Consider the following 16383-nt stretch of genomic DNA (forward strand, 5'->3'; position numbering starts at 1 on the left):
AGAGAGTGAGTGGGGGAGGGGCAGAGAGAGGGGGAGACGCAGAATCCTTTTTTTTTTTTAATTTTTTAATGTTTATTTTTTGAGAGAGAGAGAGAGAGAGAGTGAGTGAGGGAAGGGCTGAGAGAGAGAGAGAGAGAGAGAGAGAGAGAGAGAGACAGAAACCGAAGCAGGCTCCAGGCTCTGAGCTCCGAGCTCCGAGCTGTCAGCACAGAGCCTGATGCGGGGCTGGAACTCACAAGGTGTGAGATCATGACCTGAGCCGAAGTCGGAGGCTTAACCGACTGAGCCACCCAGGCGCCCCGGGGAGACACAGAATCTGAAGCAGGTTCCAGGCTCCGAGATGTCAGCGCAGAGCCTCAGGCGGGGTTCCAACTCAGGGACCTTGAGATCATGGGTTCATGACCAGAGCAGAAGTCGGATGGTTAACCGACTGAGCCACCCAGGCACCCCTCATGTCTGTACAATATTTTTGACGCCTGGCGGGCTCGGTGTGTAGAGCATGCCACTCGCAATCTCAGGGCCTCACGTTCAAGCCCCACGTTGGGCATGGAGTCTACTTTAAAAAAAAAAAAACAAACGAAACAACAATCCAGAAACAAAACAACAACAACAAAAATGGAAAGGGGAATAAATATTTGCCAGTCGAAACCACAGGCAGGGTTTTTTCTCCAAATTATATAGGAGATGCCAGAACGGGATCAGAAAAAAAAAAGGGGGGGGGGGGGGCACCTGGGTGGCTCAGTGGGTTAAGCGCCAACTTCAGTTCAGGTCATGATCTCGAGGCTTGTGAGTTCGCGTCCGGCACTGTGCTGACAGCTCGGCGCCTGGAGCCTGCTCCCAATGCCGTGTCTCCCTCTCTCTCTGCCCCTCCCCCGCTCGTGCTGTCTCTGTCTCTGTCTGGTCGGTGTCTCTCAAAAATTAAAAAAAATAATAATAATCAACATTAAAGACAAAAAGGAAAAAAGAAAAAAACGACCTGATGAAACGTGGGCAAAGTCACGCACTTCAGGGGAAAGATGACAAATGTGGGTTTTCACATACAGAGGTGCAAAGATGAACAAAGAGGTACGGTAAAGAGAGAAATGCGTACCTAGAACGGTACTGAGATAGAGTTTACAACCTGAGCGCTTGGTAAAAATCCGAGAGTCTGACGAGCTACTGGGTTTGCCAGGCTGCAGACACAGACGCTGCTTGAGAACTCTCGGGGTGCTCCTAGAGTCCCCATCCCCGGCCCTGACCCGTGGCTGGAGACGCTTTTGGGGCGACAGCGCCAGGGACCAGGAGGGTGCAACAGCTGGGTGGAGGTACATGGCTCTTGGGTGAGGCTGGTGCCAGCCGTAGCTTTTCAGGCGCCACCGCCCGTGTGTGTCGGTTTGTGCGGGCCACGGGGGGCACGGCGGGGCAGGGGTACTGACTCCAGCTACCCTGCAGTCAGTTAACTCCCAAGAGGCCGATCGGTGCACTCGGTTCCTCGGGAGACGGTCCTTTGCCAGGAATGGGAGTGTCTTGAGGGTCAAAACAGCTGGGAAACCATAAAGTGGCTAGTAACTGAAGAACGTGGAACCAAGCAGAGAGGTCTTGTGTTGGAGAGGCCCCAAGAGCCATCAGGATGGCCGTGGGCCACTGGCTGGGTGAGCTTGCTTGGTCGATAGATCTACCTCGTTGAATCCATATCCATTCGCTCATCCATTCAACAAATATTTAGGTGCTGGGCACGGGGCTAAGTGCACGGGCCGCCAGAGAGGTGGGAAGAGGGGTCCAGGTGGGATCTTCCCAGTCGTCCCGAGCTGGGGTATCGAGGGGGCGGGGCAGGGTGTGGAAGGAGGCAGGGTACAGACCAGGACATACTCCATACCGTATCATAGTGGGGCTGGTGGGAGTGGGGAGGGAAAAGTGCTCAAAACAGGCCCCGGCGTTAGGTTAGGTTAGGTTCTATCAGGACGTGGTCTTCAGCGAGGAGACGAAGCTTCCAGAGAAGTGACTGGCAAAAACGCTGTTTGCTACTCAAGCAGCGGACTCCTGCCGGGCATTTCCACACAGGGCCTCAGAGGCTAACCAGTCACGAAGGTAACTTGCTTAGGGTCCCGAGCAACCCCGCGCTTCCGGGAGAACGCGTGACGGAGAGATCATCCCCCCGCCCCCGCCCCCACCCCCACGGGACAGAGGGTAAACTCAGGGCGGGAGACAGTCACAGAGCCAAGAGCTAAGACGGGGTCGGGCAGGGCCGTGACCGCAGATGTCACCATCGTGTTACCGGCCTCTCTCGTGCCGGTCCCTGTGTGTGTTGTGTGTGTGTGTGTGTGTGTGTACGTGTGCGTGTGTGTGTGTGTGTGTGTGTGTGCGCGCGCGCGCGTGCCCAGCAGTCCTTCCCTGCTCCAAGGTCCACGTCCAGAGGCAGGCGGTGTCTTGGGACAGGGTGAGGCCCACAGGTCGGCTGCCTACAGTCTGCGTCCCACTGGACAAGTTTCTCAACCTCTCTGATGTCGGTTATCACAGCCGTGAAGTGAGGGTGGTAACCACTTCAACTCGCTCCAGGGTCCTGAGGATCCAAACGGATGGGAAAGACCGCACGCAGGGCAGTGAGTCTGGCGCGCGGCGGTGCTGCGATCGATCGGGATGGTTTCCCCGCAGGGATGACGGAACCGAGGACTCAATCAGATCGAGGGGCGATCGTGCTGGTCTCACGGTCCTTACAGCTAGCTAACTGCAGACTTCGAGAAGAACTAACCCAGGGAAGAAACCGACGCCCGCCGGGGCGAGGGCGGGACGGGGACGGGGGCGGGGGACAGGGGGCGAGGCGGGATGTCTCAGTCACCGGAGGCTGGCGAGGAGGTGAGTAGGACGGAGGCCGCTCACAGTCACGCTCGCAGGTTCCTGCCCCGGCCACAGTTCGCTGCCCGCCCAAGGTCGGGGCCCCGCCTGGGGCCCCGGGACGGACGCTCCCCTCCCCGACGCACAGCGTTTCTACCCCGCGGCTTTCTTCGGGAGCACGCGGACCGCTCCGGTCCCACGGCTTCCTCCCGCAGCCCCCTCTCCCCTGCCCTGGGCCCGCGGCGGGAAGGGTTCCGGGGACCCGGCGGGCCGGGCCAGGGGCGGAGCGGGACCGTTGTGACACGCTCCCCCCCCACCCCCCACCCCCCGCCCGGGCAGGGTGGGGCGGGACACGCAAATTAGCGAGTCCTCCGCTAGGGAAGGACGGGAGGGAGCGGAAAGGGACGCGAAAATTCACCAGGAATGCGGGGGGCAACTGCAACTGCACCGCGTGTGGCGCGTACCACGGGATAGTGAGTCAAGAATGTGGACTGAGCGTGACCTGGCTCACCGTGAGTGCAATATGGATGACTGCAGGGCGGTAGCGGGGAGGAGGCAGCGGCCGGTAACGGTTCTCAGGCTCTTGGCTAAGGTCAAGTGTAGTACCTGTCCTTCTCGCCTTCGGTATCTGATACATTCTCTAGTCGAGGACGGCATACTTAAATGGGCTTATTGGGGCTGGGAAGTGGGACCAAGGGCTCGCTCCGTCCATTTCGTGCGTCAGTATTACCAGAATCCGTGCGCGCTTTCCCCCCGCCTCGGGGCGCGAGGGGGACTGGAGAGTTGTGAACTACAGGTGGAATCTAGTGCTTGTTCTTTGTCGGCTCGTGTGTTGCGCTGCTTTGTTTTGTTTGTTTTGTTTTTTTTTTTTTTTCCGTCTGTTCGTTGTGTTCTTTTTTTTTTTTTTTTTTCCTTCTTCTTCTGTGCTTTGTCTTCTTCCCCGCCCCGCGTTTTGGTTCCTGAAGTTGTAACCTTGCAGTTTCCCCTTTTGTGGGACCGGTCGGAGACCTTATGGTCTTATTACTCCTAGCCGGGGGAAGAAGCCCGACGCTGGGCTCTAGTACCCCTGGCACGGGCGCGTGCCGCCGCTCGGCGTCCGCCGCCTGGGGTCAGCCCCCGTCCATGCCTCCGGTCATCGGGCTCTGCGGCCGAGTGGCGTTCCCCTTTCGTGCCTCGTGCCTCTCTGGCTTCTTCTCTGGGTCACACGCGCCGACCCCCCTTTCCCCACCTTTCCGCCGCCCCCGTCTCTCTGAAACTTTCTTACTTCTCTGCTCAAGACCGTGCCTGTTTGCTGCCTCTGAAGTGCTTTTTTTTTTCTTTCGTATGCCCCGCCCCTGGGCGTGGGCCCAGGCCCACGGCTTGGTGACCACACCACACTTTTGGGGAGAAATACTTCACGCCCCACGCCCATGTTGGCTCGATTTCCAATGTCTCCGTTGGAGACGCAGGACCATCTCCTCACCGCCCCCCCCCCCCCCGCATTTCCTCTTAGATGTGGAGACTGATGACACTACTCACGAGGGTATGAAAAGGTTTACAGCTCACATAAATGAAGCTTTCCAGGGAGAGCAGGGTGGCTCCCGGGCAGATTCAAAAATCTTTGCTTGAGAGCAAAGGAAGGAGCCTGGGTTGGTGTGTTTATTATGGTGGTGAATGGAGGGTCTGGGGTAAGGCATTTGTCAGATCGACCGGAGGGAGGGCAGGAAGAGAGGAGGAGAGTGGCGAGACTTAAAAGCTGTCTGCAGTCAAAGATCCAAAGGAAGTCAGACTCTCTATGACCTGCTGCAAGCTGCTTTCCCCTCTGTGAAATGGGGGTGGGCAGCCGCCTTCTGCGGGCACGGTGCCCATGAAACCGTGCCTTCCACGGTGGATACTCAACAAACATCCCTTGGATCAGAGTTTGATGGCCGTCTTGATCTGATGTGATAAGGAGGGTTCCAGCCTGAGCAAGGGCAGGGCGGGGGTGGGGGGTTGGGGGTGAGGGGTTGGGGGGTGAGGGGTTGGGGGTGGAGTGGGGGCAGGGCCAGGCCGGCCGGTGGGGACAAGGTGGAGGAAGAAAGGGAAGGGGAAGGGGTACGGGCAGGTTCCTGTGAGAAGCTGAACCTGCTGGCTGACTTTGAGATATGAATGAGTCTGTGAAGGACGGGGACATGGGGGTGGGGGCATGATGATAGGGAGGAGCCCACCAGAAGCAAGGGTCCCCAGTTTTGAGGCCCAGATCGTACCTTCAAGGTGGCTGGCAGGTCAGTGGGATACAAACTGGTCCCCCTCATTCTCCAATCGCTCCCCTGCCCCCGCTCTTGGTCAGACTGCAATGCCCGGGTTCCCCCCTCATGTGCCCTGAAATTCTGACTTGCATGGGCACTCTGACTTGTTCTTTAGGCCACCACCACCCCCCCCCCCGCAACCGCCCCCCCCTCCCGCCAAGACGTCAGGCAGGCCTTCCTGATTCAGACTGGCTTTGTGTTCCATCCCACCTTCTCCTTTATTGAATATGTATCGCATGCTTCCCATAGGGACGCAGAGCCAAACGGGAGAGGCCTTGGGCCTCAAGGGAGTCACACAGCCAGGTGGGGGCCACAACCATGTGTTCATCTCTCACAGTCCCCTCCGCGTGGAACCTGGTGTTGTGGCCATTTGGGCAGGTGTCTTATCCTGGTCCTGGCCCGGATGCTCCCTGGTTGGGGCATCGAGGAGGCAGGAACGGTGTCTGGTTTCTCTCTACTTCCCAGGACCAAGCACCGCCCCGGTGGGGTCGTGGAGTTGAAGGTGATTAATGACTATTCCTTAAGTTGGAACCGCTGGTGATGGCAGGAGGCCCAGAGTGCGGGTGGTTTTGTCCTCCTGGGCAGATCCATTTCCCCAGGGTAAAAAGACAAGAGCTTTGTCACTGGGCCTCCTGCTCTCTCCGAGGGTCCGTCCACTCTGTAGTGCCTGTCGCTTTCCGAATGGGGCATCCATTTTCTTGAGGAGGATTCTCCATACAAGTGACCACGCACCCCCTCACCCCCACCATGAATGCCTAGGGGGCAGGAATAGGATCACAGTCACGTCCCGGAGTTGGGCTCTGTCTGATGGGTGCCCAACCATCATCCACATGGAAAGGATGGGTCAATCCCGTGGACGCAAAGAATCAAACGTGGTTAGGTCAATGTGTTCCGCTACTTTATTTTTTAAGTAAGTTCTATGTCCCCTGCAGGGCTTGAACTCATCGCCTTGAGATCAAGAGTCTCATGCTCTACCGACTGAGCTGTCCAGGCACCCCTGTTCTGCTACTTTTTATTTAAAAAAAAAAAAAATTTTTTTAACGTTTATTTATTTTTGAGACAGAGAGAGACAGAGCATGAACGGGGGAGGGTCAGAGAGTGGGAGACACAGAATCCGAAACAGGCTCCAGGCCCTGAGCTGTCAGCACAGAGCCCGACGCGGGGCTCCAACTCACAGACCGCGAGATCATGACCTGAGCCGAAGTCGGCTGCTTAACCGACTGAGCCACCCAGGCGCCCCATGTTCTGCTACTTTTTAAAGAAAAATCGAAGGCGGGGTGGGGTGGGGGGGTGGGTGGTGGTGCGGCCTGGCTGGCTCAGTCGGTAGAGCATGGAAGAGATTACTCAACAATAACATCTTTAAAAAGGGGGGAGGGGGCACATGGGTGGCCCAGTTGGTTGAGAGGGGGACTTCGCAGCTCAGGTCATGATCTCACGGTTGGTGAGTTCCAGCCCCGCATCGGGCTCGCTGCTGTCAGCACAGAGCCTGCTTCGGATCCTCTGCCCCCCCCCCCCCCCCCCGCCCTCTGCCCTTCCCCCGCTCGCGCCTCTCTCTCAAAAATAAACATTTAGAAAAAGAAAAGAAGAAGGAAAGAGAGAGAGAGAGGAAGAAAGATCCAGGAGTGTTACAAAAATGTACACGTGGTACAGTTTAGGATCCAAGGTGGCATCTCAAAGTTTGTGAAGGAAAAATACATTCCTTTGCACTGTACTGCCGAGTAGATACCAAATGGCTCAAAGATTTAGCTGTGGAGAAAGAAGAAAAAGACCTAAGGGAAGATGTAGGAAATTATTTTATAACCTCATCTGAAAAACATCTGAAAGCTATTTTTTTAAACGATGAATAGGATGATAGAAAAAAATAACTTTTTAAAAGTTGTTTGTTAATGTAATGGCTTTTTAAATTAAGAAATAGTTTGTGATATTTATTTTGTTTATTTTTGAGAGCGAGAGAGACAGGGCGCGAGCAGTGGAGGGGGCAGATAGAGAGGGAGACACAGAATCCAAAGCAGACTCCAGGCTCTGAGCTGTCAGTACAGAGCCGGATGTGGGGCTGAAACCCACAAACCCTGACCTGAGATCCTGACCTGAGCCGAACGAAGTCAGAGGCTCGAGGCTCAACTGACTGAACCACCCAGGCGCCCCTATGTTTTAGATAATGTCTACGCCTAAACGTGGGGCTGGGACTCACGACCCCTCCAGGTCAAGAGTGGCCAGCCAGGCGCCTCTAAAATATAACTTTCAGTGGAACCTCAAGGAGATGAAATCCTCAAAAGACAGATGGCCAACAGAAGAAAATATTCACTGCTTGTATTACATACAAAGGGCCTTAATCTGTAAATTGCCGATACAAGCCCTTATGATAAAGCCCGACCAGTTAACCTAGCAAGTAAAAGGGCCGAAGTCCCTGAACAGAGAGAGTTCAGGGCTCTCAAACACAGGAGAGAACACTCAGCCTTATCTTCTTACCCATGATTAGAGAAGTACAAGTCAAAACCATGCTGAGGTACCATTTTCACCTGTAAGATCGTCCCCTCCCCCTGCTCCCCTGTCCCCCCCGCCCTCCCCCCCCCCCCCCCAAGCAATCCCCACTTTGATGCCACGCGGAGTTGCTGGCGGGACTGGGGAAGCAGGCGCTGCCTGAAAACGTCCGCCGTGCTCCTGCAGTCACTGTCCCTGCTCCCCCGAAATTCAAGGCCCCCTCGCGGCAAGAGTGGCAGGACCGTGACCACACCGCACTCACGGCGAGGACACAAGGGCATACGACTGGCGTCCACAGAGCGCAGTTTGCAGGCACTTGGGTCCGTGCGTGTGTATCTGAGCAAACTCCGCGGGAGTGAATCACGCCGAGGAGACGGAAACGCCAAGTTATTGATTCGCGACGGGAACTGTTCCATCCCAATGAAAGTAATCCAGGAGGACATCCCCTTCTCGCGAGGGAACCAGCCTGGGGCTCGGACTCTGGGGCGGAAGACGGCCCGAAGGACGCGGACGCGAGCGGGGGTGGGGGTGGCGCGTGCTGCTGAAGAGCCGTCAGCATCGCGACGCGCGGGGCACTGGCTGGGCGTGTAAGAGGCAGGATGTCATTCCCTGAACGGTGGTTGAGTGTGCGGGGCGGGGCGGGCAGAGCAGCGGCCAAAAGCAAGGTCTTGCCTTCACGGGCTCCCGGAAGCCCCGGGATCTGCAGCCGTGTTGGCTGTCCCTTTGCAGTCCCCGCCAGCCGCCCCTCCTCCCGGGTCTTTGCGCGAGGTGTGTGCACGCTGGGAGGTGGGCCCCCAGTTGGGTTTGGGCTCGCGGCGCGCAGAGGCGGTGGGGAGGGTGGAGTCGGGCCGCGGCGGCCGCGCCTCCTCAGGGAACAAAAGGCGGGGCATCATGCAGATTAGAAATGGCTGTGCGGCGCGGTAAGGACGGGCCAACCAGGGATACGGGATTTCCCCTTCAGAATGTGGAGAACGAAAAAAAATGTGCACAAAAGTATTCTAGTGATTATCGATGGTCCTGTCGATGACGCAAAGGATATCAGAAAAGGAGTGAGCGTTAGGGTTCTCACCATGAGTTGAATATGGATGATGGGAGAACGGTACTGGAGAGGGAGGGGGAGGCCGCTATCGCTTCTCGGCCTTTTGGCTAAGATCAAGTGTAGTATCTGTTCTTATCAGTTTAATATCTGATACGTCCTCTATCCGAGGACAATATATTAAATGGATTTTTGGGGCTGGGAGATGGAATAGGAGCTTGCTCCGTCCACTCCGCGCATCGACCCGGTATTGCAGTACTTCCGGGAACGGTGCACCTCCCTTCCTTTCACTGGGTTTCTAAAAGCAGACTTAGGGCTGGTTTTGTGAGGCGTGTTTTTTTTTTTTTTTTTTTCTTTCTTTCTTTCTCTCTGTTTCGGTGGGTGCTGTCTGTCCTGTTCGCCCGTCGCGCCTTTTTTTTTTTTTTTTTGGGGGGGGGCCTAGTCGGGGTTTTTGCTTTGGCGGCAGGATCGGTTCGCTGGGGCCGAGATGCCTGTTGTGAGGGTCATTGTTTTCGCGTTAGTTCAGCGCGCTAGGTTTTTCCTGCTCTCCGTAATTTCATGTTCCTCCTCACCTCCGGCACTTTTTTCACCTGCCGGTCTTTTTTTCGTCCCATTTCCCCCCCCCCCCTTTCCGGTTTCGCGCCCCGGGGTGCAGCCTTTTTTTTCCTCAACGCCGCTTCCCGCTACCGTTTTCCGGTTTTTTATCTTTCTCCGGAAATTTGCACTCGTACGTAGTGTGATTCCCGGTGGTGGCCAGCTTTTCTAAACCTTCCATTTTTCGTTTCCGGGAGTCTTGCGCCACTTTATCTCTCAAAGAGCTTTGCCCTCCTCCCCGCGCCCGGCCGTTTATGTTGTACACGCCCCCCCCCCCCCCCCCCCCCCCGGCCGCCTATGCCTGTCCTTGTGCTTTGTGTCCAGCTGCAGCTCATTTCGCTTTTGAAAGTTTAGCTCCTGGCTGTCTCTCTCTGAGACACTTCTGTCATTCCTGGTGAGTTTCAACAGTCACACGGGCGATTCCTTCCCAACACCCCGCCTGGCCTCTCAGTTTCTCCACTGCGGCTGAATCTATCCCCCTCGTCCGCCCGCTAGATTTTGTCATTCCCAATTGCTCTAACCGTGTCCCCATCCCGCATCACACTCTCTCTCATCGCGCTTCTGCCCTTCCTCTGCCCTTTGACACCTGACACTTTCCTCTGTTCCTTCACACCTACACCCTCACCCCTACCCCGGATCCCTCAATGTCCTTGCCTCCCCTATTGACCCGGATTCATTTCCTTGCACATACCCTCAGGTCCTTGACACGTTCTTGGTGCCACCTGTGCCACTGAATGTAGCCGGCGAAAACCATAGCACCGGGCTGATCTGGCTCACCTAAACTCTCATGTGTGCCGGGGAGGAAACTAGATAGACCTCAACACATTTGTTACCCAGGCCCCAAGAGGCCCTTTCAGGAGAAGGAAAAATAAAAGCATTGGGGGAGGGGGCAGCTGGGTGGCTCAGTCGCTTAAGCGTCGGACTTTGGCTCAGGTCATGATCTCTTGGTTTGTGAGTTCGAGCCCCGCGTCGGGCTCTGTGCTGACAGCTCAAAAAGCACTGTGGGAAACTGCTTTATTTAAAATTGACACGAGAGTTTAATTAAACACAACAAAACTCACATTCTTCATACTTTCCAGGTCTTGAAGGTCTAAATATCCGAATCCGGCGACATCGTCCAAATGCAACGGACTGCTCATTGGCTGTCCTAACCGGGCCTGTGAAATATTGCTTCTCCAGTATTTCCAATACATCTCCAACAGGTTCGGCCTTATCACTACTTCTGGTTCTTCTTGCACCGTCAAAACACAACAGTCGAAGGTTTTTTTTTCATTTTATTTTTTATGTTTTTAACCCTCGGTGGCTTGCAGTTCTGTTGACCTGCAGAGTCTGGAGTTTGAGAAAATTCATCTAGGATATTGTCATTTGAAGACGTGGGGTCGGAGATTTCACTCATGTTGATCCCTTTCCCCCTCCTCATTAGAGACCAGTCCTTTGCTTTCATCTTCTGGTTCATCTAGTCAGAGTCTAATCATTCATCTACTCGTGTCAGAGTTCTTTTCTTTGCCCATATTATGGGTGGAAAGGTGAAAATTTCCAAATTCTCGATGACATTCAACAAAAGCAAAATTCAGACTGCCAGGATAGTGTCTCCCATCTGCTTGTGTACCTTCTGGAAAGATGATTCGATACTTTGTTTTTAACTGCAACAAGGCAGGGAGAAAACTGAGGGATGGTGGGTGCCACTCTGGTGACGTGTTTCACTGCCGCCTCACCGCTCTGAGGGATTCCATTTCCTTAGCCTTGTAGATTTCTCCGTCCTAGTTGGGGATCGAGGAATAACTTCAGGCAAAAATACCCCCAGGATGATGAAATAGCAAATTGTTTCGTTGTTTTGAGGTTACAGGGAGAATAAGATTGCTAAGACCCCCGCGATGTGTCTTCGGTTTGGAGACAGAGAGAAAAGCAGCCGCAGAAGCTGGCCTGACACTCACAGCTAGGCTGTGGGGGTCTCCCGTGGAACGTAAACAGTTTCACACAACAGTGGCGGCAATCTGAAAAATAAAACAGCCCGTTATTTTACTAGCAAAAAAAACCTATTTTACTAGCTATTCGGGAATAGCAGAGGAATTGCGATTACGGACCTGCAGGCTGTGGTGAACTGCAGACAAGTCCAAAGAGGCAAAAGGAAGGTCAGCCTTTTGTTTACGTTTTAGGAGGAAGCTGGGGAGGCTTGTTTTGAACAACAGTTCCCTGGAGAGGAACAGGAGTTTGAGGTCCTGGCGGTTTCTCATTAGCTGCAAGCGGGGGTTAGTGCCTTGTTGGCTGGGGGTGCAACGAGGGCTCTTCCTTCTTTTTCTTAAAGGCAGGAGATAAGCTTCCTATGTGAAAAGGGTCTCCCTTGTCAGAATAAATTTTTGTCTTCCTTCTTCCCGCTAAGGTTAGGCAGGCTGCAAGGAGTGGTACATGCTTGAGAGCTCCCCTTTCCAGTGCTTCCCGACTCCATTTTAACTGAGCTCCCCTTTATTTCTTTCTTTTTTTTTTTTCTTTTTTTAACGTTTATTTATTCATTTTTGAGATAGAGACAGACCATGAATGGGGGAGGGTCAGAAAAAGAGGGAGAACACAGAATCTGAAACAGGCCCCAGGCTCTGAGCTGTCAGCACAGAGCCTGACGCGGGGCTCGAAACACAGAACGTGAGATCATGACCTGAGCCGAAGTCGGACGCCCAACCGACTGAGCCACCCAGGCGCCCCTCCTTTATTTATTTTCAACATCAACAGATTAAGGTCACTCTGTGACCGTGATGAATCAAGACAGAAACAAGGCCACTCCGTAGTCCCGCCTCCGAACTGAGACAAGAAAAAAGAAGAATATTGTCCAAACAACAAAGCTGACCAAACACCCCCTATCCTAGCTAATATGAGTAACTGCTGCTACTTTCCCAGTCGCAGTTTTGGCTTCGCTCTATTCTTCCTTTCTCCTAGGTAAGATGTATTCAGCTACCCCAATCACTGAATTACCCCCCACTGCCTGAGGTCATCTGTAGGAGAATGTGTGCGTGTGTGCGTGCGTGTGCGTGTGTGCGTGTGTGTGTGTGTGTGTTGTCTGGAGGGGGGGAATCTTTGTCCTTCTCCCCTTCAAGGTTCTTGGGGTGGTGGGAAGGGGAGGATGGCTGGGGCATCAAAAAGAGAAAAAGAAACAGAAGTGTATTATGTGTACGTATCTCATATATACACAGGAGAAAGGGATGAATAACCCAATGGGGTGGCTGGAACTTGGGCTTACATAGCCGCTTAAAAACAAAACAAACAGGGGCGCCTGCGTGACTCAGTCGGTTAAGTGTCTGACCCATGATTTCTGCTCAGTTCATGGTCTCATGGTTCATGAGATCGAGCCCCGAGTCGGGCTCTGCACTGGCCGGCAGCACAGAGCCTCCTGGGGATTCTCTCTCTCTCTCTCCTCTCTCTCTCTCCTCTCTCTCTCTCCCCCCCCCTCCCCCCCGCCTCCTGTGTGTGTGTGCTCTCTCTCTCTCCGTCTCTCTCTCTCTCTCTGAAAATAAAATATACAAATAAAGAATCTTTAAAAACAAAACAAACAGAAACAAAAAAATAATAAATTTTCAGAAAAGTGACAAAAAGTAAAAGGGCTTTGAGTTTTCTAGGCTGGCCAACTGTGGGATGGTAACTATATGGGGAAATAGTGGAAGATAAGGGCTGGGCAGTAAAATTTGTTTAGGTAAAGTCTCTGGTGCCAGTCTCTGGGCTGATAAGGATCCAGGGTTGTCCGTAATTAACTCCTGTATACCTTTATGTCCTGATTTTAGGCAAATCGGGGGAGGGAAGAGTTTTTTCCTCCTGTTTCAGCTCAAAATAATCCTTACGCCAAAGTGGCATATTGGCGGGCGGCAGGGGAGGGGGGCAATTCCGCCACCCTTCGCATCCCAAAAGAAGGCCTCGCTCACTCAAACCTTCCCCAAGCTCCCTAATGCAAGCCTACATCCCGTATATAATGAGCCATTCCTGACACCCTCTCACTGAGGCGCCCCGCGGTTTCCTTCTCACTTTGCAGCAAGCGGTAACCCAACCCTTTTCATTTACAGGTGTGTTCCTGGTGGTCTTTGGCTGGATGGCGTTGACAAGTTATTAAGGGGGTCCACCGATGGACCCATATGGGAACTGCGACGTGGAATGCGTTTTATTCTAACAAGCAAAGTTCCCCCCCCCCCCCCCGTTGGAAGGCCTGTAAATGAGAATACAAGTCATGAAATACCACTATTTACAAATAGAACTGCTCAAAAGAGAAACTAGGAATTCAAAAAAGAGAAAAGGTTGTTGATCTCATAACTCCTAGAGCAAGACAGCTTAGTAAAAGGTTAGAGGGATGGATATATATGTATCTGCATCTGTGTCGGTGTATGTATGTACAGTACACAACAGATCCATGATGTTAGGTGGTGGGTGCTCACGGTAGAAAATCTTTCAACGTTGCTGTACGTGCGAAAAGAAATTTAAGAAAAGAAAAATGCTGCCAAGAAAAACCTCACAAATCTATTTGTCTCGTTCTGGGCTTTCTCCAAGGAAATGAGACTTGAGGCAGCTTTCCCGCTACAGGCGCGTTTCCCTTTCAAGGCGAGAGAGAGAGAGAGAGAGAGAAGAGAGAGAGAGGAGGGGGTAAGGGGGAAGGGGGGGGGGGGGGGGAAGGGGGGAAAGGTGGGAGAGGAGAGAGGGAGAGAGAGGAGAAGATGGAGAGAGGGAGAGGAGAGAGGGAGAGAGAGGAGAGCGAGAGAGCGAGCGCGAGCCGGCGCTGACGGCAGGAAACCAGGAAACGGCGCGTGTGTGGGCGGGACATGCAAATTAAAGTGGCTGTTTCTCTCTAGCGAGCTATGGGAGCAAAACAATAAAAAGCTTGAAAAGCCCCGAACAAGTTAAGCGATCTGATAAACTGAGTATGTCTTAGGAGTTGTGACGATGACACACTGTCCAGTCCTGAGGAAAGAGGGTTGAGCCTTCGTATGTAGGGTGACTTTTCTCACCGTGACGCAAAGGAGGAGTGAGAGGGAGGGTGCCGATGTGCTGGGGGAGGTTACGGTTATCGCTTCTCGGTCATCTCTGCCTTTTGGCTAAGATCAAGTGTAGTATCTGTTCTTATCAGTTTAATATCTGATACGTCCTCTATCCGAGGACAATATATTAAATGGATTTTTGGAGCCGGGAGATGGAATAGGAGCTTGCTCCGTCCACTCCGCGCATCGACCTGGTATTGCAGTACTTCCAGGAACGGTGCACCTCCTCTGGGAGGAAACACTCGAATGTGTCAAAGGTTAGTCCTCACGGTCGTCTTTTTCCCGGCTTTCGCTTCCCCGGTTCTGTTCGCTCTCTTACGTTTCTTCTGTATTGATTGTGCTGTCTTATCATATATGTGTTCCCCGCTGACTTTTTTAGTGGTGTGGTTTTTGCGTCGGAAAACGAGGGGCGAGCTTAGATACTTACGATTCTGCCGCCTTTTTTCTTCAACCGCTGAGTTTTTTTCTATATCCCCCACTTTGAGCTTTCAGATGCCTAACAAGTAGTTTCTGCTTAAACTGCTTCCAACTTTTGTGGTAGTTTTGACTCAAATGAACTCCTTAACATTCACAAAGTGTAGGAATTATGAGTCAATGAATCTCTACAAGTTGATCTAAGGATTGAGACTTCCTCCTTCTATCTAAGGTTCTATTTTTTTTGTGGCTGCGCTCACAAGTCGTTGAGGCTTGGGTGGAGTGGAGAAGGGAAGAATTGACCCCCAAGCCGCATTCTGAGTCAAAGTTAGATGTTTTTAAATCGAGGGCCCCTCTTGACATTGCAATTCTTGCTAAATTCCCCTTAAAGCCCCTCCGTATACGCCAAAGGAAACTTTAAAGTTTCCACCCGTTATACAGAAAGGACCATAAGGAAACCTCAGCAAGAATTGCAATGTCAAGATTTAAGTCCGCATCTAAAAACTTTGACTCAAAGAGCAGAACTTCTTGGAAGGTCAATCTTCCTCCAAAAGAATACTCCAGCAACAGGAACTGACAGAAGCTGTCTTGGAAATGATAGCGCAAGGCCAAAAAAGTAGAACCTTAGATAGAGATCCCCGCCTCCCCATTACGTACAACTCCTCCCCATTCATTGCAATTCCGCACATAACCTACATGCACTGAATGTTAAGGAGCTGCATTTGCCAGTCAAAACACCCACTGCACGCAAGCAAGAATTAAAAAACAAAAGCAGAACTACTTGTTAGGGCATCTGAAAGCTGGGGATATAGAAAAAAACTCAGCGGTTGAAGAAAAAAGGCGGCAGAATCGTAAGTATCTAAGCTCGCCCCTCGTTTTCCGACGCAAAAACCACCACTAAAAAAGTCAGCGGGGAACACATATATGATAAGACAGCACAATCAATACAGAAGAAACGTAAGAGAGCGAACAGAACCGGGGAAGCGAAGCCGGGAAAAGACGACCGTGAGGACTAACCTTTGACACATTCGAGTGTTTCCTCCCAGAGGAGGTGCACCGTTCCTGGAAGTACTGCAATACCAGGTCGATGCGCGGAGTGGACGGAGCAAGCTCCTATTCCATCTCCCGGCTCCAAAAATCCATTTAATATATTGTCCTCGGATAGAGGACGTATCAGATATTAAACTGATAAGAACAGATACTACACTTGATCTTAGCCAAAAGGCCGAGAAGCGATAACCGTAACCTCCCCCAGCACATCGGCACCCTCCCTCTCACTCCTCCTTTGCGTCACGGTGAGAAAAGTCACCCTCAAACGAAGGCTCACCCTCTTTCCTCAGACTGGACAGTGTGTCATCGTCACAACTCCTAAGACATACTCAGTTTATCAGATCGCTTAACTTGTTCGGGGCTTTCACGCTTTTTATTGTTTTGCTCCCATAGCTCGCGAGAGAAACAGCCACTTTAATTTGCATGTCCCGCCCACACACGCGCCGTTTCCTGGTTTCCTGCCGTCAGCGCCGGCTCGCGCTCGCTCACTCGCTCGCTCTCCCTCTCTCCCTCTCTCCTCTCTCCCCTCTCTCCCTCTCTCCCTCCTCTCCCCTCTCTCCCCCCCCTTCCCCCTTCCCCCCCCTTCCCCCTTTCCCCCCCCTCTCATCTCTCTCTCTCTCTCTCTCACTCTCTCTCTCTTCTCGCCTTGAAAGGGAAACGCGCCTGTAGCGGGAAAGCTGCCTCAAGTCTCATTTCCTTGGAGAAAGCCCAGAACGAGACAAAT

The 16383-nt window shown here is 52.9% G+C and overlaps 1 long non-coding RNA gene and 4 other non-coding genes across 5 annotated transcripts; 4 read left to right on the forward strand and 1 right to left on the reverse strand.

Annotated features, from left to right (window-relative positions):
• Positions 1-3378: 3378 nt before the first annotated feature.
• On the forward strand, positions 3379-3562 carry LOC122233902. The gene has a single exon (XR_006211625.1). It is a non-coding gene; the product is annotated as a U2 spliceosomal RNA (small nuclear RNA).
• A 5123-nt stretch (positions 3563-8685) lies between these two features.
• Positions 8686-8876, forward strand: LOC122233887. The gene has a single exon (XR_006211612.1). It is a non-coding gene; the product is annotated as a U2 spliceosomal RNA (small nuclear RNA).
• A 3105-nt stretch (positions 8877-11981) lies between these two features.
• Positions 11982-13375, forward strand: LOC122233538. Its single transcript, XR_006211135.1, has 2 exons — positions 11982-12117; positions 13233-13375. It is a non-coding gene; the product is annotated as an uncharacterized LOC122233538 (long non-coding RNA).
• Positions 13376-14235: 860 nt separating this feature from the next.
• Positions 14236-14423, forward strand: LOC122233895. Its single transcript, XR_006211620.1, has one exon. It is a non-coding gene; the product is annotated as a U2 spliceosomal RNA (small nuclear RNA).
• A 1232-nt stretch (positions 14424-15655) lies between these two features.
• Positions 15656-15846, reverse strand: LOC122233882. Its single transcript, XR_006211607.1, has one exon. It is a non-coding gene; the product is annotated as a U2 spliceosomal RNA (small nuclear RNA).
• Between the last annotated feature and the right edge of the window lie 537 nt (positions 15847-16383).

Source organism: Panthera tigris, chromosome E1, assembly GCF_018350195.1.
Source record: "Panthera tigris isolate Pti1 chromosome E1, P.tigris_Pti1_mat1.1, whole genome shotgun sequence".
NCBI lineage: Eukaryota > Metazoa > Chordata > Mammalia > Carnivora > Felidae > Panthera > Panthera tigris.